The 25,457-nt window shown below is 34.6% G+C and overlaps 1 protein-coding gene and 1 pseudogene across 3 annotated transcripts in view; one reads left to right on the top strand and one right to left on the bottom strand.

The window, feature by feature from the left end:
- Positions 1-25,457, top strand: part of IMMP1L (inner mitochondrial membrane peptidase subunit 1) — a 74,510-nt gene that overhangs the window by 20,258 nt on the left and 28,795 nt on the right. The gene's annotated exons all lie outside the window — the stretch shown is intronic.
- Positions 499-11,212, bottom strand: LOC118899559 (annotated as a pseudogene).

Below are 25,457 nucleotides of genomic sequence, written 5' to 3'. Positions count from 1 at the left end.
TCCTTTTCCTTAGAGGTAACCAATGTCCTGATTTTTGTGATAACTAGATAATTCTCTATATAATTTTATCATTTTTATGTGTATTCCTCAGCAGTGTGTTCACTTTTTGCCTCTTTTTCATCTTTATGGAATCATATGTATTCTTTTTTTGGATAAACATTTTTGTATTTTTGTTGGAAATGTTTTTGTTATTTTTAAGGGGAAGGGTATGAAGAAATAGAGAGCTTAAGGTAAAGTCAGAGGGCTGACTTCACTGTATTAAAGAGCTTAGGGACAGGAGGAGTTGTAAGGAATTTAGATGTAGCTGCAATCAGAATGGGATCAAGATGCCTGGGGACAAGTTTGTAGCCTTTCAGGGTAAGTGGGAGGCTGGAAAGATCGCTAGGAAAGGACAGCATTCTTGAGGAAAGTGTATAGGCTAGGCATGGAAAGCATTATGCTGATGGGACCTATCACAGTGCTGTCAGAGAATAATGGGGGAAATCAGGTGAGTTATCTAGTCTGCACTGTCTCCAGGTCTCCAAACCTGATGCTGACACAGTCCTCACAGGGTATCTCTTGGAACGAGTCTGGGGCAGGAGCTCAGAGCCCCTTCTCAGTAGGGATGGAGGGTACCCTGCTGCTGCCACTGTCACTGCTCAGCCTCCTCCACTGCATGGCAAAGGGTGGAGGAAATTCCCAGCAATGTGGCCCAGGCCTTGCAGCAGCATCATGGAGGTTCAACTGGATGAGCTCCCTGAGTACTTTCTTTGGGCCAAATACTTGAAAGTCACAACTCATGGAGTAGATCCTGTAGAGTGTGGCTTTGATGTTCAGGCCAAAGAGGTCTCAAGGGTTTTGCTTGTATATGTTCAAGGTAGTGAGGGCGATGTCCTTGCTGTGCTTGGGCTTCTCCCAGCCTAGGCCATATGATAGCACCTACTCCTGCTGGGGCTCCAACTCTGCTTGAACTCCAGCATCATCAGGCACGTATCCTCCTCCAACAATTGGAAGAAGTCCTTGCAGTCCACAGAGGTCCCATCCTCGTCTATCACCAGTGTTAACCACAGGGTCTCCAGTGCTTTGTCTAGTAGTTCCTGGCAGGTGGCAGCTGTGATCACAGACACAGAAAGGTGGCTAGAGTGGTGGAGCTGGGGTCCAGACCCTACAGCCAGTCTTGGAGCTCATATTGGATCCTGATTTGAGCTTGGAGACTGCAACCACCTTTGTACTTCCCTTTGGGTTGGTGCTAGATTGCTACAGTGTGACACTGCTACAGCTGTGGGGTGCCGCTGTGGGGTAGCATGGGACACAGATGGGCCCACTGGTGAGCCCCATTGTCTGGAATCATATGCATTCTTTCTTCCTTTACCCAGCATTATGTTTTGAAGATCATCTACATAGTTGCATGTAGTTTTATTTTATTCATTTTCATTATCATGTGTTATTCCTTTGGAATGAGTATGACAGAATTCATCCATTCTGTTGTTGGTGGATGTTTGGGTTCTTTCTGGTGTTTGGCTATTATAATTAACATTTCCATGAACGTTCTTTTACATATCATGTGTTGATTTTTATGTGTCAAGTGGAAAAAGGTCATATATTTTCAGGTTAAAGATAATTGATTATAGTAGTATTTTAAATTAATTTAAATGAGTGCATGAAAAAGTTGTTGTATCCTGAGAGTGACACATATTAAATGTTGGAAAAGATTCTGAAGTGATCATAATTTCTTTACTGTAGGCCTTACATATATGGTAGAGTGCCATGTAACTTGTGACAGTTTAAAAATAGTATATGTGTAGTAGATATACAGATACAGATATAGGACCTAATGTAGTAACTCTTTTACTTTATTAGCACTTTGATTCCATTTACTATTATGTTATGTTTTCTATAACTTCTTCACTTTACTGATGAAGAAACTAAGGAGAGCTAAAGAGATTGAGTGAATTGCACAAAGTTATTTAGCAGGTTGGAGCTAGAAACCAGACCAACCTGTGTACTTAGTGGCAGTCACAATTTAAAGAAAACAAAGTGAAAAGTGAAATCAGGATATATTCTTGAGTGTGTCCAGCCATTGAAGTGGAGAATTTGCATGACTAGCTTTAAGAAATTATCAGGTATTCTTTTAACTCTTAACCAAGAGGTGGCCTTGCACAGGGAATTGTATGTTTAAAGGCCCCCAAAATGTTACTGCACTTTATCACAATTCATCTTCTGAAAGGCAACTGTGGTATATTCTAACTTTGAGAATTTTACTTAGAGTAATTCCTCATTCATTGGGCTGTTATTAACAAGTGGTGTACTATTTCCTCATCTGTTAATTTTGTGAATAATTGAATCTTATCCTTTTGTGTGCCAAAATTTATTTCATATGAATTTTTTTTATAAAATGTTTTTGAAATATAAAATGTACCCTTCTGTCTTCTTAAACAGAACAAATTGAGTATAATGTAAGTTGTTTTTGTTTTTGTTTTTTTTGATGGCTCAGAGTTGTTATTGTGAACATCAGTCATTTCACAGAATTCATGTGATTTCCTCAGAGACCGTTATGCTGTCTAGGACTGTTTTCCTAAATTGTCCTAAACTGATAACTTTTATGTCCTGGGTGCTGCTTACGATGTGTTTTTGTTGTTGTTATTTTGTTTTGTTTTACCTTTGTTAGGTAACTCTTGTTTTTTGCTCAGTGCATTATACTGACTCTAATGTAAAAATCAGCATTTACCTAACATATTCATTGGTTAGGTGAGAGCTTAAGTATGGTCTGCCCCATCTACTGATTAAGGGCATACAAAGTAAATTTAAAATTTACTTTGAGGTCAGCAACTTGTCTTGCTGCTTTGTTCCAAGAGACTGAGATTATCTCACAACTGATTTCTGGATGATTGAAATGCAACATAGATTTGCATGTATCAATACTGTGCTATCCTTATTTGGGGAATAAAAATTATCATGTACATATTTTCTTATAAAACAGTGATATTGAAACTGGATTTACTTAAGGATTCCTTAAATAGGAAGTCCAGTGAACTTAAGTGGTTGTTTTTAATGATAAAATATTGGACAGGATGGGCTTTGAAATAAAAACAATGTATTAGGTGACATTGCCTATTGAAAATGTCAGTCTTAAAGATTAAACCACCTTTGAAATGATAGCTTTGTAAAGGAAAATATAGAAGTAACATAGATTTGGTTTCCTGAAAGCATTTAAGTGCTTCAGGAAAACATTCATTTAAAAGTGAAATACATTTGACTGCTTTCCCAATTATAAAGTACTGAATGTGAATTTAAAGGAAAAAAATTGGGATGGGGGTGTATATTTGTTTTTAAATGAAAGGAGATATCAGGAAGAGAGATAGACAGTTGCTATCCCAGCACATTAGGCATCAATATGATGATTTCCTACATCAGCGATATTTTTCCAACTTGAAAATTAAGTCAGCAAATTTTACATATGCATTTGGGGAAAAATAAACAAAGAACTTCATATAGTTTTTTCCAATGAGAAGATCTTTGAGAATTGCCTAATGAACAAAATATCTTAGAGGCCCAAAGAAAAGAATAGCTTTTTCTGGTATACATCTGAGATGTATATGTGGTGGAAGCAAAATGACACAGCCCCCATAGAAGAAAAATTAGCAATTTCTAGAGAAAGACCAATGCATTTACATACTTGTCTCAACCAATTCTGGGAATTTATTACAGAGATACTTATGTACTTTTAAAATAAATATGCATAAAAGTTTTCATTGTAGCTTTTTTTATAGTAGCAAAAGATTGGAAACATCCCTAATGTCTATCAGTAGGGTACTGGTTGAATGAACGCTGGCATAGCTGTACAGTGAAGTACTCTACAGCTGTAAAAAGAGAAAGGATGTTCTCTGTATGAAGATTTGGAAAGTTTTCAAGCGTACATTGTTATTTGAAAAGAGCAAAGTTCAAGCAGAGTATATGGTAAACTACTTTTTGTATAAAGGAGGAGAGGAATAAGATATATTCATAATTGCTTATATTTGCATAAAGAAAATCTGGAGAGGTATACAAAATCTAAATCTTGTATGTGGATGGGTAAGGAAAACAAAGTAGATGGGGCTTTTACTGTATATCTGTTAGATTGTTTTTAATTTTTGAATATGTGACTATGTTACTAGTTAAAAATAGTTTTATTTGTTAGTCAAATGAGAGAGAGAAAGAAAGGGATAAACCTGCTATATTTCCCACAAAATTAGCCAGTTTTATTCCTTTATCCCCAGAGCCTGGGAGATAGTAAGCACTGAATAAATATTTATTATACAAGTAAAAAGTGAGTTATATAATCATTAGGTGATCTCTTTTAGCTTCTTTCTTTTTTTTTTTTATAATTTATTTTTGGCTGCGTTGGGTCTTCGTTGCTGTGCACGGGCTTTCTCTAGTTGCGGAGAGTGGGGGCTACTCTTCATTGTGGTGCGCGGGCTTCTCATTGCGGTGGCTTCTCTTGTTGCAGAGCACAGGCTCTAGGTGCGTGGGCTTCAGTAGTTGTGGCACATGAGCTCAGTAGTTGTGGCTCACGGGCTCTAGAGTGCAGGCTCAGTAGTTGTGGCTCATGGGCTTAGTTGCTCCGCGGCATGTGGGATCTTCCCAGACCAGGGCTCGAACAACCCGTGTCCCCTGCATTGGCAGGTGGATTCTTAACCACTGCGCCACCAGAGAAGCCCTTAGCTTATTTCTTAAAGTATCTTTTCAATATGAGAAAAACGGTGTTGTAAATCGTCTGTTGATTCCAGTATAGAAGTAAGGGAAAATATTTAAGTGGGAAATAATGAGATGTATATTGTCAAATTATCATGAAGTTTCATTTAATTTGTAGGATATTGATATTAAAGAATTATATTTTAACTTCACTGAAAAGTAAAATAAATGTTTTCAAAAGATTCCCATTAAACTAGGTAATAAGCTTTCATAATAAATAAAAGCTTATGAAATTTGAGGGCAATGGGGAAAACGGCAAACATATTCTTTATACTGCCTTATCTTTTATGCTACTTTAGTTTCACACATAAGGGCAATTTTTCAGTCCTGAGACTATTTTAGAAGCTCTGTTATAATTGCAGCAGCACCAGCAGCTACTCTGACACAAAGGCCAGTTATCTCTGCAAATATGGTATTGTAGCTTGGGAGCTGGGGAAGATAATAGGGTGAATAGCTGTTGCTCCTCCATTTATAAGAGTTCAGGAACTTATCTTACCTATTGGTTTGAAAAACTGATTATTCAAATAAGTAGTATAAGAACCTTTAGTTTTCACCTTTAGATTATACATACATTAGTTGTTTCTAAATTTATGACAAGGATTTTGACTACCTTTGTATATCTGTATTTGTGTGCAAAATTGCATTTTTAAAGAAAGCTATATATATGGAAAAGTGTACATATTGTAAGTGGATGGCTCAATGAATTTTTCAGAAACCAAATACAATTATGCAGCCAGCACCCAGATACGAAAAAGTACATTATCAGCACTCTAGAAGACACCTCCATGCTCTCTTCCAGCCACTGTCTCCCTCCCTGCGCAAGGATTACCACTGCCTTGACTTTTAATAGCGTAGATTAGTTTTGCTTGGTTTTGTATTTTATGTATAGAATTATACAGTATAATTTTTTTGTCTGGTTTCCTTTGTTCAACATTATGTCTTGAGATTCATCTACATTGTTGCATGTAGTTGTAATCTGTTCATTTTCATTGCTGCATTCCATTATATGACTATATCACAACTATTTTTTATCTATTCTGTTAATGGACATTTGGGTGATTTCCATATAATGTTAAATATAAACATTCTAATATGTATCTCCTGATTAATATATTTATGGGTTTCTGTTGAGCATATGTGTAGGAGCAAAATTACTGGATCATAAGTACGTTTATTTCCAGCTTTTATCAAAATTGCCGGTTTTCTGAAATGGTTGTGCTAATTTACATTCATATGAGAGTTCAAGTTGCTCTGTGTCTTTGCTAACGCTCCCTTTTCCCCATCTTTTTCATCTTTCAATTCTGGTGGGTATAAAGTAGTAAATCATTATACTGTTTTAATTTCTAGTTCCCTGATGATTGATGATATTGAGCACTTTTTCATATGTATATTGACTATTTGGTTATTCTCTTTTGTGAAGTGCCTGTTCACTTCTTTTGCCCGTTTCTTTGTTGGGCTGTCTTTTTCTTTGATTTGTAGGAGTTCTTTATACAGAATATGAGTCCTTCATTTTTATAGGTATTGCAAATATTTCTCCAACTCTGAGGTTTGCCTTTTCAATCTATTAATAGTGCTTTTGATGAACAGAAGTTTATGACTTTAAAGTAGTCTAGTTTGTTATTTATGTTTAGTGCTTTTTACGTCTTACTTAAGAAATAATTGTCTACTCCAAGGATGTTCTGTGTTCTGTGTTTTTCTCTAAAAAGTGTTGTAATTTTACCTTTTGCATCTGTAATTTTTAGCCTGTATTTTCATGTTAGGCAGTTTTGCTTCTCTTTTTAGACTCAATCTATGTCTCTAGACAGAAAAACAAAGTGGACTTTTGTAAATGAACATAATTATGTACCGCCTACAAAATACCCCCTTAAGAAAAGAGTGTGTAATCTGTGTTTACCTTACCTGCAGCTTTAATGTACTGCTTTATTTATTTGTTTGTTTGTCTTTAAGGAAAGTTTACTAGAAAATCCAGGAAAGAATTTCTGGGGTGGGAAAATGTTATGATTTTCAATATTTTTGATAATTCTAGTATTCATAAAAATGTTTATCCATGAAATTTTGTGAAGTATTTACAGATGTAATTCCAGTTACCTCATTTGGGTATAGTTTACTCTGTTAAAGTTTAGGATATTTAATTGAGGAGAAAAATTAGGTTTTAACTTTTGTCATCAAAGCGATATGAATGCTATTATATTTGAAAATTATTTTTATAAGCTTCTTTTTTTTTAAACATCTTTATTGGGGTATAATTGCTTTACAATGGTGTGTTAGTTTCTGCTTTATAACAAAGTGAAGCAGCTATACATATCCATGTATCCCCATATCTCCTCCCTCTTGCAGATTCTCCCTCCTACCATCCCTATCTCACCCCTCTAGGTGGTCACAAAGCACTGAGCTCATCTCCCTGTGCTGTGCGGCTGCTTCCTACTATATAAGCTTCTTTTTAATTATTTTGATTTTAAGTAGGATTTCTTGTGAGCATCCATTTGTGTACAAGTTAACATTCATAAGGCCTTCAGTGATACTTTTTATTATTCAAAAATATTTTAGGTATTTGTTCTATGTGCTATTATTTATATTGCAGCAAAGTGTTTTTATATACCCTGGTATTTTAGTTTTTAATCTTGTCAATAATGTTTATTGTTAACTTCATGGTTATTGTATTACTTAATTTTACATTTATATTTCATGAGAGTAATTGCCTATTTAAAAATGTATTTTGTCTCTGATCACAGTGCTGAAATTAAAGAAAGGTGATTGTACTTGACTCTTAACTAAGCACCTAGATATTTTTCACTTGTCATCTACATTTTTTAGTTTAAAGCATAACATTAAATATAATTTTATACTGGCTTTTATTTTAATTCATGCATTTGAAAACTGAAATTCAGATAAAAGATATTTTCAAAATAAATTCAGCATATTATTTATGAGTGGAGCAACACATTAGCATTGGGTTCACAATAGATCATATCGCTTTTATTCCATCTTACAAGCTTAGCAGCACAAACAGAATAATCAACATATTATTTGGCTGTCATCTGCTGAACAGAAACCAGAGATCACAAGGAGGTTTTCCCTAGCTGTGGTGATGGCCTTTTTGTTCCAAGCCTCCATCTGGGAGGGCCATGGTGTGTTATCATATGGAACGCGGGGTTTTCTGTAATCTGCTTAGCTGCACTGCAGTTTGAATCTTCATTCCATGTTTGTGTAATTTATAATTTTAATGAGACCATGGCTCTTGTGGGCTTTGAAATATATTAAAAGCTCTTTTGTGCATATGCTTTTGTTCTTGCTTAATAGGCTCAGTGTATTTAAAACTGATGAATTTTTATTCATGAATTTGGATGTCTGGGGATTAACTTAGACTGAATATCATTGCACTCATATATTGATGACTAGAAAGTTTTTTATTGTTATTATTTTGGGTTTTTTTTGTGTGTCTGTGTGTGTCTATGTCTGTGTGATACTTGTAACCAGAAAAGAAAAGAACTTAAATAATTTTAAAAGGATAGGAAGAAGTGGCATGGCTAGGTCATGAAGAATTGATTTAGAGTTTACCCATATTATTTATTGATACTCATATTTCATCTTTAGTCTTAGTATTTTAGATACATATTATGAAGGAATAATTATGAAAAAGCAACTTTTAAATGAGTTAATACCTTATGTACTATTGTTTATATTGAAATAATATTCCAGTGTGTGACAAAGATAGACTTTGTGTTTTAATTGTATGATATCAATTGTCTGTGGTCATACTAAATCAGCCGTTAACTTTCTTGAATTAAATTAGGTATATGTTTTATATTTTAACTATTTACAGTTTGCCTTGTTTCTGTAAAACACTTTTTATTAATGGACTATTTTTTCTTTACCTACATTGATGAAATGATGAGAAGACTAATGAAAAAGCAGTTTTCTAGTAATTTATAAAATTGATCTTTTAAATTTTGCTAAAATTCTGAAATATACTAAATGCTTCAAATCTCTATTATAGTTATTACTTAATATAGTTTTAAAATTTGAATATAAACAATTATATAGCACCTTAGGCAAAAATCACGGCCCTTTCTAGATCCAGACTTTTTTGAAGTTGCTGTTTATTGGACTCATTGAGGGATAACACACAGACCTTACTAGTCTTTTATGAAGTTGCCCAAGCTGTGTTTTTTCTAAAAACCTTTGTTTACTGGGTTAAAGCATTTTTGTAACTATAAAACATTCTTTTTTGGTACATGTTGGTCATTGATTTGGCTGGTCCCTTCTTCTCCCCCACTACCCTTAAGCTAGAAATACGAAATAGAAAATAAATGACAACATTTTGTTTTTCTTTACTAGGCTTTTCTATCAGATTTGATACTGGAATGTTTGTTTTTCCATAATAACCCTCTGCTTTAGTGTTTTTATTAGTAGTACAATTTCAGTTAGCTTAGGAGTATGTTATTGAAATTGTATGATCTGCTAGAGCAGTGCTGTATGCATGTCATATATATATATTATTTAACCCATTAGATCCAAAATATTATCTTTTCAACATGTAATTAATACAAAATATTTTATTCTTTTTTTGTACTGTCTTCAGAGTTCAGTGTATATTTTACACTTACAGTACATCTCAGTTTGGACTAGTCACATTTCAAGTGCTCGATAGCCATATGTAGCTAATGGCTACCTTATTGAACAGTGTAGCTCTAGAGTATTACATATAAAAATCGTAACAGAAATGTGTATTTTTTGCATTCTTCATTAATTTTCTTGTAATATCCTAATAAAGGTAATCAAAGACTATTCATGTGCTATAAAGTTGAAATTACATATAGTGTTTTTTATAGCTCTAGCACTGATAATATTGGTGCCTGATTCATACACAAAATCAGAATTATGTCACCTGACTCAGTATTTATCAGATATTACAGAGCTATGCTTACAGGTATTGTGATGATAAGGAGATAATAATGGCCAGTGTAATGGATGTAGTATGTTCCTCAACAATTGTGGGCAAATCAAACTTGTCAAATAAGTCATATTTCAGGTATACCGAGCAGCTTAATTTTATAAGAATCCCATGGCAGATCTTGATACTTCTTTTTTTCTTTAAATAAAGTTGGGAACTCCTTCTCACATTCTTAGAATTTTTCTGGGTGGGTATTTGTGTGAATGAATATGAATCTCTCTTTTCATATATGTTTGCTTAGAATTGGTATAGCTTTCACTTTCTTGGCAGAAAACTGAACATAAAGTATTGTTTTTTAAATATTTCTAGGATTCCATACATTTTAAATGCTCTGTATATATATAAATATAAGGAGAGGTTACTTCACTGTGTACTTTAAAAGTATACAGTTAAGAATTATAAAACTCTGAATTACAATTGATTTGAATTTATTCAAATATTTTAAAGTATAAAATGAACAAGATGATTTGTATAAAATACTGTTACTGTAACTACTTTATAAAAAAGTAGAGGCCTTATTATATGTAACTGACCTTCTTGTTCATGTATGGTTTAGGGAGAAAATCCTGTTTGTGAAACCTCTGAATAATTCACATTTTCTAAATTTTGAGGGAAATGAGCTAATTTTTATGTAATCTAACTTTTATGTAGATACTGGCTGATGCCTGTTGTATCCTTTTACTCACTTAAATTTTTATTGACTTCTCTTTGTAACTTATACATTTAAAGTGTTGGCACAAAATGTTGAACTGTTCTTTAAACAATGCCTCTAGTTTCTTGGAGATGATAAATCCATCCATTGATTTCTTAATTTTATTATGTACACAGTCAATTGTAATCCAAGATTACAGCAAACAAGATGTTAATTTCTAGCCATAATCTATGTACATTTCAATTACAGAGCATGATTGTTCTAGAAGCACAGAATAAAAAGGAATGACATTTGTGCTATCCTCACCGGAGCTGTCAATAAAAGATGTAATAGGGGATTTAGGAATCTGGAAATGGCCAACTAATTTATGTGAATCTATTTTATTTCAGCTAGAAAGACCAAGCTCTTTTTCGTCTGCACTGCATATTGCAGAGCACAGGCTGTCTATAGAAAACCAGGCGGCTGCATATGGATAGTCCCTTGATATCATTCACTTGCTGTGTAATCTTATTATGCAAAGTTCTAATCTTCACCTAGAATGAATGCCTCTGGGTCAGAATATAGTCATATCAGGGTTTTTGAGGTCATGTTTTGTGATCCTTAGCTTATTCTTCTAAGTAGGGCTGGGATTTAAATGGTATTCCCCAGACGCCAGCAGATAGACAGCAGAACCTGCTGCCTTTTTGGAAGACAAGACCAACATGAGGTCTCTAGTAGGATTAAACTTGATTTGTAGCTGTAGGATTTTTTAACAGATGTATTATTGGACAGGGAACAGGGGGCCACCAGCACAGCAAAACTGAATCACGACTGGCATTCTCAGGGAGTTTGCTGTCTGCTAAAGCAGCAGCTGCATGTGGACTTGACTTCTTACAGGTGAAGCGACTTCCAGTCATTTGGAAAGGATGGGATGAAAAGGAACCTTGGTGATAATTTTGATGTCTGCAAGATTTAGTGCCAGTGTAATGGGATTATCCGTAACACCTTCACTGCAGAAAAAGCCACCTGGCACTGTAACTGGCAGCAACTGAGAACTAATCCTTTCCCATCTCTTGGATGTCATTCATGAAGCTCAAAGCGATTTCTATCCTGCTAACTATGATTAATTTTATAAACAACAACAACAAAAATCAGGTGATCAAGGCAAAGAATATGCTTTTTTATTATTTAAAATACGTTGCCTTATTATAAGCTATATGACTCAAAATTATGGAAGACATATATAGACTATAAACTATGTATGACTTAAAATGTATTAAAATGTTCAAATAGAAAAGTTGATTATTGTCTTTTATACTTTTTCTAGTTTGGTGATACAGTGTATTTGCTATTGGTAAAGATTTGTATTTGACATTAAATATTAGTTTAAAGACTTTAGTGTTCTTTTAGATATGAGGCCATTATCAATAAATCCTACTGTCTATAGGTATAAGGAATTGGAGTAATTTGTTTTGTCATACGTTTTACCTGTTTTATGACTGCGTCAATTCCTGCTGATTAAATGTCTTTAGTGAATAAAATGTTTAATGATATCAAAATATATCGACATATACTTTTGATAATTAAGGAAATGCTGACTCAAATTGCTGATAAAAAAGGCTCTTTGTGAAAGTGTATGATCTTATGTAAAAGTCATAAAATAGTTAATATTAATACTGAATGACTATTTTTTAAAATCAGAAATTCTTAGTCAAAGTTTTCCTTTAGCAGATGGGGGTTTAGTTACTTGCTCTAGAATCATGTATTAGTTAATTGAGGTTTTCTTTTTTTAAGCATTTTATTTCAACCAAAAACTTTATCAACTACTTTGTTTAGAGGTGTTAATTATTTTAATATTCTTCTCTTACATGGTCCAGAATAAACTGAGAGAAAATGAAGTGAAATTATCCCATCAGTCACCCAAACAGTATGCAACATAACTGCCAAGACTGGAAAAGATAATTAGTGTTGTCAGTGTTATGATCCTGGAATACTTTTAAAATATTTATTCATAGGACTTGATTTTTATCTTATTGTGTTTTTTGATTTAGTAGCTTTATATTTGAAAAAATAGATTATAAAACCTTAATCTTAATGTTTTTAAACTTAAAAATCTTAAATATAGGTGACTAAAGTATTTTTGAAATTATAAGAATAACTGAAATATAATCATCCATTATGCATAATATATTGATTTACTTGTAGCCTCTGTTTATGTGTAGTACTTTTTACTTTTCTCCATATGAGGTCTTTATCCAAAAAAAATAATAAAATATAATAAATTTATGTAGCGATCGTTGGTCAAACCTACCTAGCAAATTTGTTATTCTTAATGAATTTTTTTTTAACTGGTTCCAAGCTATTGTATTCCAAAATGTGTTTCTTCATTGGTTGTCACATTTAAAATGAATGAATGAGAAAGCTTAATAATATTTCTACTGAACTGCATTATGTTCATTTATAAAGGACTTCTTTAGCCTTCTGTTTGTATTTTTACTATTTGAAAAGCTGTTTATGTAAAATTCTATTACACTGAAAAGATCTATTCATGAAATAAGTGGACTAAAAGCTTTTTCTTATCCTCATAATATAATTACTTGTATTTTAAATATACAATATTTGGTTTATGTGTAATTTCAAATTATTTTGTCAGGTAGTGTATTTCTCAGGGTAACTTTCTATGGTAGTTAATAGTATTATATAATTATTTCAAAAAAGTAGCTTTCCTTTCAAAATAAAATTTGTCTCAAAACCTTTATTAAACATGGTCACTGTTTACTTTTCTGTTTTTTAATCAGCTGTTTACTGAGTGGCATTTGAGAGTTAGTGTTTTTTCCTTCCCTGTCCTAGCCATTATTATTTGATTAGAAATGGTTATCTCCTTTGGAAAGTCCCAAATAAACTCATCTTAATTAAATTCATTGTAAACATATAGGGTCTTCTCAGTGACATACATTCTTTTCAAATAGGTATCGGTTACTTGAATTTAATACCTTGTTGATAACATAAAGTTGACTTATCTTTAAAAGCTACAGCTAATAAATTTATTGCACAGGTGACTCATAATGTGTCAATAAAAGTTAAGGGAGTTACTTTTGGAGATAAGAAAAAGGGATATAGGATGGGAGAAATGAAGAAAATTTTTAAAAAATAAGTCAATTGTAACAGTAGAGCAGGATGGGAATCATAGGACTTACTATTTAAGAGATGATAAACTTTTTTTTCTTTTTTGGTAATTTGTGAGCCTTAGTATTACCTCTAAAGGGCCATGCATGAACTGTAGACTGGCACACGACAGCTAGCCTATAATAATGCTAAATGATATTTCTTCCATTTGAATGAATATCCTTCAACTATTGCTTGTACAACTTGTATATTGTTCTGAAATAGATGGATTATATAGCCATTGGGGAACTATTGGTAATTGAATGGGGTGGTTTTGGTATTTCACTGTTTGGAAGCTGGTACTTAATTGTATTAAAAGTGTCAAGTGCTTATGCTTTATAAACGTAGAATGAGTTTTGATTTTGTATATATATGTATAAAAAGTGAACTTCAGAAAATAATATTGGATTTTCAAAATCATTGAAATGTTAGCATTATACAGTTTATTTGATGATGAAAATTTATAGAATTATCCCAAAGTTAACATTTAGTTTAAAAATAATGAATGGTTAAATTTTGTCAAGTTTCTGAAAATGGTGAGTATGTCTCAGTGGTCTCAAATGACAGCACAGAGTTCTTTACTGGGTTTCCTTCCTGGGAGCTCATTAAAACTACTGATTCTGCAGCCTTGCTCCCACAAATTCTAATTCATTAGCTCCATGATGGGAGCCTGAAATTTGGATTTTAAATTAGGTTCTTGAGTTATTTTGATGCTGCAGTCAAATTTAAAGCAGTATTCACTGCTTTAAACCTTAAAGTGCTGTCAATTATTTCCTCTGAGAATGAATCAAAATAAATAGATTTAAATAAAATTTTCATTGATTATGGGGATAAGTGCTCCTTGAATTTGCAGTTCTAGAATATAAAAAATATCCTCTGCACACGTCTTACAGTAGATTTAACATTACAGATGTGAACAATTCATGAGCAGCCTTGAAGGTGATTTTGAAATGGCAGGAATTTGAATTGCTTTGATGGAGAGGCTGCTGTGTGAGAGTGAATTATTTAGCTATTGAACAGAGTACACCACTCAACATCCATGTCTTAATGAGTCTTTGTTGTTCTCTTCTTGTCACGGTAACTTCCATTCACGGTCAGAAATGGACATATATCTTTCAGTTACTTTGTATAGATAGATATAATTCTATGGGAAAAGTGTATTTTGTTGTAGATATTCTTGAATTTTAGAAATCATAGAGCTCTCAGGAATGTCATAAGTCTGCTGTTTTTTCTTGTCCAAGTGAAGGTAAATGTAGCAAAACTATGATGTTGGGATTTGTCTTCTTCTTCACATACTACTCTCTTCTCACCTTTTCTTAATGTGAATCCTTCTTTTTTTTTTTTTTTTATTTTATTTATTTATTTATTTATTTATTTATTTATGGCTGTGTTGGGTCTTCGTTTCTGTGCGAGGGCTTTCTCCAGTTGCGGCAAGTGGGGGCCATTCTTCATCGCGGTGCGCGGGCCTCTCACTATCGCGGCCTCTCTTGTTGCGGAGCACAGGCTCCAGACGCGCAGGCTCAGTAGTTGTGGCTCACGGGCTTAGTTGCTCCGCGGCATGTGGGATCTTCCCAGACCAGGGCTCGAACCCGTGTCCCCTGCATTAGCAGGCAGATTCTCAACCACTGCGCCACGAGGGAAGCCCCCAATGTGAATCCTTCTTTAAATGCTAATATATTCACTAACTATTCCATTTATCAAAACAAAAAAAGTATGATATTAATCACTTCTTTGATTGACTGCTTATACTTTAAAATAAATGAATTTCTGTAAACTGATAGTCTCAATTAACCCTGACACTTTACATTTTTTTCCTGTTTCTGAAACAAAACGCTTTCTCTTCTTTTCGAAGGAATTCCAGACCTGAACAATCAGGTGGATGTTTTCTTTGTGGCTTTGGGTATTCTGAAATCATTGTAAAGGCTACTTTAATGGTTAGATCTAAATCAAGATCTTAGACTTGTACCCCTATTCCCAGAAACTTCTAAGGATGAAGAAATGTCTACTTGTTTTTCAGCTTCTAGAGTTCACTCTGCTCCATCTTTTTAGCTAGTTTTAACATCAGTCCAACCTCTCTCCCATGCCTATTTTATAAGTAGTCTCCAACAAAGTTCTTTGATTTTTATTGAGAGGCAGTAGAGCATAGTGGTGGACTTTAGAACCCAACCTCCTTGTTTTGAATTCTGGCTCTGCTGTGTATGAGCTGTGTGATTTTGAATAGTTCCTTAACCTTTCTGTCCCTCAGTTTCTTTATCTGTAAAATGAGATACTTGATAAAATGAGTTCTCATAGAGTTATTGTAAGAATTAAGTGAGTTAATATATGTAACTAGAACAGTGCTTGGCACTCAAGAACTACTATTTAAGTATTTGCTGTTATTGTTGTTACTGTTATTTTGGTTGGTATTTGAGGATTTTTTATGTATATTGAAAGAAGCCATTATTACCTACACCTGACAAAGTGTTTTCTAACTTTATGTTATAGGAAGAAAAAATTTTAAAATCTATAATGTAGATATAGAACATTGAAAGTAGACAACAACCTTGCTCCCTTATGCCAGTATTATGTGGAGTTTTACTATATTTTAATCAGAGTCTCTTAAAGGTTTTCTGGGGAGGATTATTGTACATTTCCTCTCCTGTATTATGTGGCACAGTCACAATTTTAAATTTTCATTTCTTTTTTTCTAGCTTTTCTATTAGTTATCTGATAGAGTACACAGGCTCCCCATTAAAGGAATTGGTTCTCTACATTAATAACTCAGTTTTTTATTGAAGTATAGTTAATTTACAATGTTGTGTTAGTTTTAAGTGTGTAGCAAAGTGATTCAGTTATACATATATACTTTTTCAGATTCTTTTCCATTATAGGTTATTACAAGATATTGAGTATAGTTATCTGTGCTGTACAGTAAGTTCTTGTTATTTACCTATTTTATATATAGTAGTGTGTAAATGTTAATCCCAAACTCCTAATTTATCTAACTCAGTTTTTTAAAAATGTAAATGTAATAGGGAATAAAAAGTAATAAATTCTGTTTCTTGGGTGGAGTAAAATTCTATATGCCAAAGCTTCCCAACTTTTTTCACAGCACACATGGGATATGGTAAGTTATCTGGCACACAGTAATAAATGACTAGATGAGCGAGGCTGCTCAAGGATAGAAGTGGCCATTGGCCGCCTGGGAGCTTAGAGCAGTTGTTCTCAAATTTTGTTTCAGAATCACCTGGAGAGCTTGTTAAAACAGACTGTTGAGCAACACTCCCATTCTGATTACGTAAATCTTGAGTTTGGCCCAAGAATTTGCACTTCAAACAAATGCCTGCTGATCTGGGGACCACACTTTGATAACTACTGGTTTAGTGTGTAGGTGTTTTGATGAGGCAGGTAGAATAATTCCACCCCTCACTCCAAGATATCCATGTCTTAATCCCTAGAACATGTGAATATGTTACCTTACATGGCAAAAAGGACTTTGCAGATGTGATTAAATTAAGGAATGTGAATGAGGAGATTATCATGGATTATCTGGGTGGCCTCAGTTTAATCACAGGGGTTCTTAAGAGTGGAAGAAGATGGCAAAATAAAGCCAGAGAGTTAGAGGGAGATGTGACCAAGGAAGAATGGTCAGAGAAATGCAGTGCTGCTTACTTTGAAGTCGGAAGAAGGGGACCATGAGCCAAGGAATGTTTGTAGCTTCTAGAAGCTGGAAAAGGCAAGGAAATGGATTCTTCCCTAGAACTTCCAGAAGGGAATGCAGCCCTGCCAAACCTTGATTTTTAGTTCAGTGAGACCCATAGTGGACTTCTGACCTACAGACTGTAAGATAATAAATTTGTGTTGTTTTAAACCACTAACTTTATGGTAATTCGTTACAGAAGCAATAGAATACTAGTACATCTGTAACCAGTTCTCAGTTTACCAGCTTGCTTTATGCTGAGAGTTCTCAATCTCTGCTCTTGACCTCAGCTCATGAGATTGAGAAGATAAAAACCTGAATTAAGAGCTCCTTCATTTTTCTACCATCAAACTGACAAAACTATCAATATTCGAACACAGCTTTTATAATTGTATACTTTAAGAGCGAATTTCATGGCATGTGAATTATATCTCAATTTTTTTTAAAAAAAGGCCTTCCCACTCCAACATTATAGAAAATATTGTGGGAGTTCTCATTGATGTTGTATTCTTCCTATGAAAATTCAGAGTTTTTGTTTTGTTCTTCCTCAGCCAGGTAGTGTGTGAACAGGTTACTTTAATCCTGTCAAGGGTGGGTTGTATTCTTTGTTAAGGCTGATCACTTTCAGTTTTGCCCTCGCTCTTCAATGGTAACCCTATACTGCAGTCATAACCAGCATGGCCAACCTTGGAGGGTCTTGAAGTCCAACCCTTGTCTCCCTCACATTGCGTGGTATTCTGTGGTTGCTAACATCTCTGTTTAGGTTTTTAGCCTTTTATTTGCTGCTTTCTACTGAGGTTCTGGAGTCTCACTCTGCTCAGGTAGCAATTTAGGAGTTGGCTAGCACTTCGTGGCAAAATTGCATGCTGACTTATGGTTCCTACCTGTCTACAGTTTGACCCTCATGTGCCATCTACTTTGACGGCCATAAATTCCAACCTCTTGCTTAGCCAAATGGAACTGCCATTTTCTGCTAAAATTTTATTTTCCTGTGCTGTAAATTGGCGAGTATTCTTAGAGAAAAGGCCAAGTGAATGTGTTTACCTTATGTTCTTCCCTTCTTTCATATATACTTGCCCCTCAAGGCTTGCCTATATTGCTGCCTAATGCCTTTAAACAGCTATTTTGTTTATCCAGATTTTGCAACCAAGAAGTTATTCTGGTATAAGTACTCTGTCAAAACTGGCATTGAGGGGCTTCCCTGGTGGCGCAGTGGTTGAGAATCTGCCTGCTAATGCAGGGGACACGGGTTCGAGCCCTGGTCTGGGAAGATCCCACATGCCACGGAGCGGCTGGGCCCGTGAGCCACAACTACTGAGCCTGCGCGTCTGGAGCCTGTGCCCCGCAACGGGAGGGGCCGCGATAGTGAAAGGCCCGCGCACCGCGATGAAGAGCGGTCCCCGCACCGCGATGAAGAGTGGCCCCCACTTGCCGCAACTAGAGAAAGCCCTCGTACGAACCGAAGACCCAGCACAGCCAAAAAATAAATAAATAAATAAAAATAAAAGTAGCTATAAAAAAAAAAAAAAACTGGCATTGAAGTCTTCCTCTTGCCTTCTTTATGTCAGTGTTCAGGCATCTCTCTATTTCCCTCTCCTCTTCTCCCTCACTTATCAGTAGTCTCTCTTCATCTCCCTGTGGGATTGTTACCATTGGCTCTCAAGCATATGCTACTGTGTTTCTGTGTTTTAAAAAACTTGGTAAATACCACATTCTTCCTATTACTCTACTGCTGTGGTTCTCAACTGAGGGCCGTTTTACATCCTGGGGACATGTGGCAATGTCGGGAGACATTTTAGTTTGTCACAACTAGGGAAGGGGTCCTCCTGGCATCTGGAGGCCAGGGATGCTGCTAAAATCCTACAATGTAAAAGATAGCTGCCCACAACAAAGAATTGTCTGGCCCCAAATGTCAGTACTGCTGAGGATGAAAAACCCTGCTCTACTGTTTAGCTTGCCTTCATAGCCAAACTTTTCCAAAGACTTGACGGTATATGTTGTGTCCATTTCCATGTCTCCCTTTCATGCTTTCTTTAACGTTTTTATTTTTCTCAGGTAATACTCAGGTGATTTTTAAAGGTCAAATAGTGCTACAAAGCTTATAAAGAGAACAGCAATGTTCTCTCCGCACCCCTTGTACTGTACTTAGTTATATAGTTTTGGCCAGTTAGGTGTTGATGGAGCAAAGGTGGTTTTTTTCTTGGATAAAAAGACAAAAAGATGGGCTTCCCTGGTGGCACAGTGGTTGAGAATCCGCCTACCAATGCAGGGGACACGGGTTCAAGCCCTGGTCCGGGAAGATCCCACATGCCTTGGAGCAACTAAGCCCATGTGCCACAACTACTGAGCCTGCGCTCTAGAGCCTGCGAGCCACAACTACTGAAGCCCTTGTGCCACAACTACTGAAGCCCACGGGCCTAGAGCCCATGGTCTGCAACAAGAGAAGCCACCTCAATGAGAAGCCGGTGCACCGCAACGAAGAGTAGCCCCCGCTCGCCACAACTAGAGAAAGCCCGTGCACAGCAACGAAGACCCAATGCAGCCAAAAATAAATAAATAAATAAATTTATAAAAAAAAAAAAAACCAAAAAGTTAATCAGGATACTCTTTATACTTTTTCCTGCCTGTAACTTGGATATAGCAACTAGTGTTAATAGAAAATAAGTCCCTTACTTAAGTTACTGTTATTCTAGTTTTCTCTTGTTTACAGTAGAATATAATCCTAAGATAGTAATCTTTTTTTAAGACTTCCCATGTATGAAACTTCCTTTGAGTTCCAGAGCTCCAGTCTCTAACATGTCCAGTTGGATATCTCACAAATATATCAATTTTAACATGACCAAAATCAGACCCTTCGTTTTCTATCCCAATGTGTGTGTGAGAGGAACCTTGTAAATAGACTTCCATTTACCCAGTTACTCAGTCCAGAAACTTGAGGGTCATCCTGATTCTTTCCTTTTCCTTGCCATTTATTTTGCCCCCAAAGTTTCTCAAATCTGTCCATTTTTCTCCATCTCCATTGCCACTTCTGTAGTTGGTCCAGCCTAACTACCCTCCCAGCATTTCTAATCTTGCCCCCATTCCAGTCCTTTCTCTACATAGCAGTGAGAGGGATCTTAACTTCTAAATCAGATCATGTTACTCTCCTGCTTAAGATCCTTCGGTGGCTTCCCATTAGTCTTAGAATTAAATCCAAAGTTCTACAAGACTTGAATAATTTTTCCTCTTTCTCTAGTCTCATTTTATGTCCTTCACACAGTGCTCCAGTCTTCTTTTAATTCCTTAAGCACATGCTTTCTGTTTCATCTGCTTTTAATGTTCTTTCCACAATTTCCATAGTTATTTCATCTTTCAGGACCTAACTTCAGTGGTATTTTCTTAGAGAAATCTTTCCTGATTCATCCTTAAGAAAAATACGTCCCACCAATAATTCTATATCACTTTACCCTATTTTTTCCTTTATGGAAATTATTTAATGTATTTACATGTTTGTCTACTTTGTATGTGTGTGTGACATCTGCCCCAATAAGCTATAAGCTCTATAAGGGCAGGCATCGTGTTCATTATTGTATTTCCAGGATTGAACACAGTATTTGGCATATAGTAGAAGCTCAATAAATATTTGTTGAATGATTGAATGACCTAATGACTATGAGGACACCCCTTTTCCTCCAAGTGTTTCTTTTTTTAAAAATTCTATCACAGAGTTGAAAAAAATGTTATACACATTCATATACACTCCATCTGGATTTACAGTGAACATCTTGCCATATTATCTTTCTCTATTCCTCCATATATATATACATATATATGTGTATGTATATATTTGTATATGTGTGTGTATAAATTTATCTACATATGTCTATCTGTATTATTAGTAGCAGAAGTAAACCATGTGAAAGAAAGTTACAGTTACATTCATCTTTAAATCAGTGTTTTTCTCCTATGAACAAGATCATTCTGCATAGTCATGATATTGTTAAATATAACATTGAAACGATGATGTATTTTGATTTACAGGCTATGTTCAAATTTCGCATAATATCTTTTATTGCTTTTCTTTTTCTTTTGCTTCAGGATCCAGTTAAGTATTTCATATTGTATTTGCTTGTCATGTCCTTGTATTTTAAATTATTCTTATAATTTAAAATAATACTCTAATTATTTTATTATTTTATTAAATTTATATTTTAAGTGTTCATGTTGTTTATGGATTATGATACAGATATGTCTGATTGTGCATAATTAGATTTAGGTTATACACTTCTGGCAAGAATAGTACAAAGATGATGATGTACTGTTATGTCACTGCATCATGTCAGGAAGCTACATATCAGTTTTTACCATTATTTATGCAGCTAAATTTGATCACATAGTTAATATTTACTTGATCTCTTCATGTAAAGGTAATATTTACTTGATCTCTTCATGTAAAGGTATTTTGTTCCCTTTGTAAATAATAAACTATTTACTTTAATACTTTGCACATATCCTGTTTACCAACAACCTTTTACCCAGTATTTTTTTAAATTGAACTACAGTCGATTTACAATGTTGTGTTAGTTTCCTGTGTATAGCAAAGTGGTTCAGTTTATCTATCTATCTATCTATCTATCTATCCTTTTTCAGATTCTTTTTCATTATGGTTTATTACAGGATATTGAATATAGTTCCCTGTGCTATACAGTAGGACCTTGTTGTTTATCTATTTTATATAAAGTAGTGTGCATCTGTTAATCCAAAGCTCCTAATTTATCCTTCCCCTCGCCTTTCCCCTTTGGTAACCATAAGTTTGTTTTCTATGTCTGTGAGTCTATTTCTGTTTTGTAAATAAGTTCATTTGTATCATTTTTTTAGATTCCACATATGGGTGATATCATATGTTAATTGTCTTTCTCTTTCTGACTTCATTTAGTATGATAATCTCTGGGTCCATCCATGTTGCTGCAAATGGCAATATTTCATTCTTTTTTGTGGCTGAGTAATAGTCCATTGTGTATATATATCTATATATATAGATATATATATGTACCACATCTTATTTATCCATTCATCTGTTGATGGACAGTTAGGTTGCTTCCATGTCTTGGCTATTGGAAATAGTGCTGCTGTGAACATTGGGGTGCATGTATCTTTTTGAATTAGAGTTTTCTCTGGATATATGCCTAGGAGTGGGATTGCAGGATCATATGGTAACTATTTTTAGTTTTTTAAGGAACCTCCATACTATTCTCCATAGTGGCTGCACCAATTTTACATTTACACCAACAGTGTAAAAGGGTTCCCTTTTCTCCACACCCTCTCCAGCATTTATTATTTGTAGACTTTTTGATGAGGGCCATTCTGACCCATGTGAGGTTATATATTATTGTAGTTTTGATTTGCACTTCTCTAATAATTAGCGATATTGAGCATCTTTTCATGCGCCTGTTGTATGTCTTCTTTGGAGAAATGTCTATTTAGGTCTTCTGCCCATTTTTTGATTGGGTTGTTTGTTTTCTATATTGAGCTGTATGATCTGTTTCTATATTTTGGAAATTAAGCCCTTGTTGGTCACATCGTTTGCAAATAATTTCTCCCATTCTGTAGGTTGTCTTTTCATTTTGTTTATGGTTTTCTTTGCTGTGCAAAAGCTTTAAGTTTCATTAGGTCCCATTTGTTTATTTTTGCTTTTATTTCCATTACTCTAGGAGACAGATTCAAAAATTATTGCTGCAATTTATGTCAAAGAGTGTTCTGCCTATGTTTTCCTCTAGGAGTTTTATAGTATCTGGTCTTACATTTAGGTTTTTAATCCATTTTGAGTTTATTTTTGTGTATGGTGTTAGAGAATGTTCTAATTTCATTCTTTTACATGTCCAGTTTTCCCAACACCACTTATTGAAGAGACTGTCTTTTTTCCATTGTATATTCTTGCCTCCTTTGCTGAAGATTAATTGACCGTAGGTGTGTGGGCTTATTTCTGGGCTCTCTGTTTCATTGATCCATATGTCTGTTTTTGTGCCAATACCATGCTGTTTTGATTACTGTAGCTTTGTAGTATTGTCTGAAGTCTGGGAGGGTTATACCTCCAGCTTTGTTCTTTTTCCTCAGGATTGCTTTGGCAGTTCTGGGTCTTTTGTGGTTCCATGTAAATTTTAGCATTATTTGTTCTAGTTCTTTGAAAAATGTCATGGGTAATTTGATAGGGATAACATTAAATCTGTAGATTGCTTTGGGTGGTATGGCCATTTTAATAATGTTAATTCTTCTAATCCAAGAACATCATCCAGTAATTTTAAACATCTATTAATGGCCCTTGCCTGAATGAATTATTACATTGGTGATAATTTCATTATTCCCTCTCAATATATATTAGCTGCCATTTTTTTGATAAACAACTTTCCTTGTCCCCAACACATACTTCTTTTTAAAAAAAGTCCTCAGTAGATTTCATTTTTATTCTAATATATTATTTATTACTGTTATTATTATTTTTTTAATCTCAAATTTGGCCAGTGGGAAACCCCTCGAAGTGGCTTCTATGCCTTTGGAGACTCAGTGACCTTTCATCCAAAGACATAGCCAGCCTGAGAGACTCTAGAGGGAGGGAGCCAGGAAAATACATAACCGTTCCTTCCTCTGACTTCCTCCTGGAAGTCGAAGCTTGACTGAAGTGCCTTGGTGTAGTTCCTATAGGTCAGTTTTCCAAGTGCAGAGAGCAGTATGGAGAAAGGTAGAGAGTGAGTCCAAAGGGACAAACAAGATATCTGGCACATGTATGCATATATAGAGTCATGGACCCCTTGAAATCACTATGTAAACCAGAGGTTTGAAACCTCTGTGTTAATTAATCCCTTTTGCTAGTAGATCTACTGAGTGCTAGCAGTGTATGTGGTTTATTTATGTCTTATATGAATGTTACTTTCTACTCTGAGATTTCTCTTAAAAAAAAATTCATCAGCTCTTATTCTCAATTTCAGTATTTCTCAACAGTGCTCCTCATTGCACTTTTAAAATATAAGACCAAGTAGTCTTGATCCCCAGAGTCCTCTATAAATAGCTCCATCGCTCTTTTCATCTAGGAGATTAAGATCCAAAATAGTTTCAGACACTTCAGACTGCATTCTGTTGCTAATATCTCTAGGGAAGAAACAATGTCTGTTAACTTCTTTCTTCTGATCACTCATCTGTTTTATTATATTATGAGACAGTTTCATCACAAACATTGTATTTGGGATTGAGCATTTAGTGAGTAATAAAAAAAGGCTTTATGGCCCCAATTACTTCTGAATGGGAGTTAATTACAGGGCCTCTCAGTGAATCAGAACCATTGTATTGTTATAGCATCTTTGTATTTTTTTAGTATGTTTTTTAGCCAAATGCATAATCTATTGCATAATCCAGATTATTTAAATTTTGGTAGATTGCTATTAATTTCCCCTCTAAATTTCACCTTTTATCTGTGTTAACAATATCTTCTTGCTGAGTGCCACATGTTTCTTCTTGTTTGATAATATATCCCCTCTCTAACATCAGGTAAGCTCGTTTTTATTTTAGTTTTTAAATGTAATATTCATTTCACTACTTTTTAGGATTTGTTTTCATAGATCACATTTTCAAAGCTAAGCTTTCGGACTTAACCCCTACTTTTTCCCCTAGTTATATATAGTGGGAGCAAAGTAGTGTTTATACAACCTAGTTAACTTTACAAATAATGTTCTATTATTGTTATTCCTCTTCAATCTTTTCTGAATTAATTGAGCCTCAGTTATGAAGTGTTTATAAATATCACTTCTTATTAATTTATTAAATTCTAAAAATCAATAGTTTTTAAAGTGCATCAGTTATTACTGTAAGCCAGATTGCTAAGATAGACTATTTCATATTACTTAAAAGATTTAATGAGAACACTTTTTAATATGTTACTGACAGTTTTTTTCTTTCTTCAGTGAGTATGACATTAACATGTCTCCTCATTAACCAAAAATCTCAGTGGTCTTCTGATAATCGTTTTGAACCTTATAACCATTTTTATCATACTGAAGATGTTGAAATTATAGGAGATTTGGGTTCAATATTTATTCATTAATTCAGTCAGGCAAGCATTCTTTGGTAGGCCCTAAGGATCCAAAGATGAATACTGCACAGTCACTGCCCACAGACATATAAGCATATATAGTATGTAATAAGGGAAAAGATATGAATAATACAGTGTGGTAAGTATTATAATCAGTGTATGCTTAAGGTAGGTGAGTGACACAAAGTATAAGTAACATTTCTTGGGGTGGTGCCAGAGAAGACTTGTTAGGGGAGAAGACATAATAAATGTTTAATAG

The sequence above is a fragment of the Balaenoptera musculus genome, chromosome 8, assembly GCF_009873245.2.
Source record: "Balaenoptera musculus isolate JJ_BM4_2016_0621 chromosome 8, mBalMus1.pri.v3, whole genome shotgun sequence".
In the NCBI taxonomy this organism is placed as follows: domain Eukaryota; kingdom Metazoa; phylum Chordata; class Mammalia; order Artiodactyla; family Balaenopteridae; genus Balaenoptera; species Balaenoptera musculus.
The sequence above is the reverse complement of the archived record's forward strand: the minus strand, read 5'-3'. Positions and strand labels throughout refer to the sequence as shown.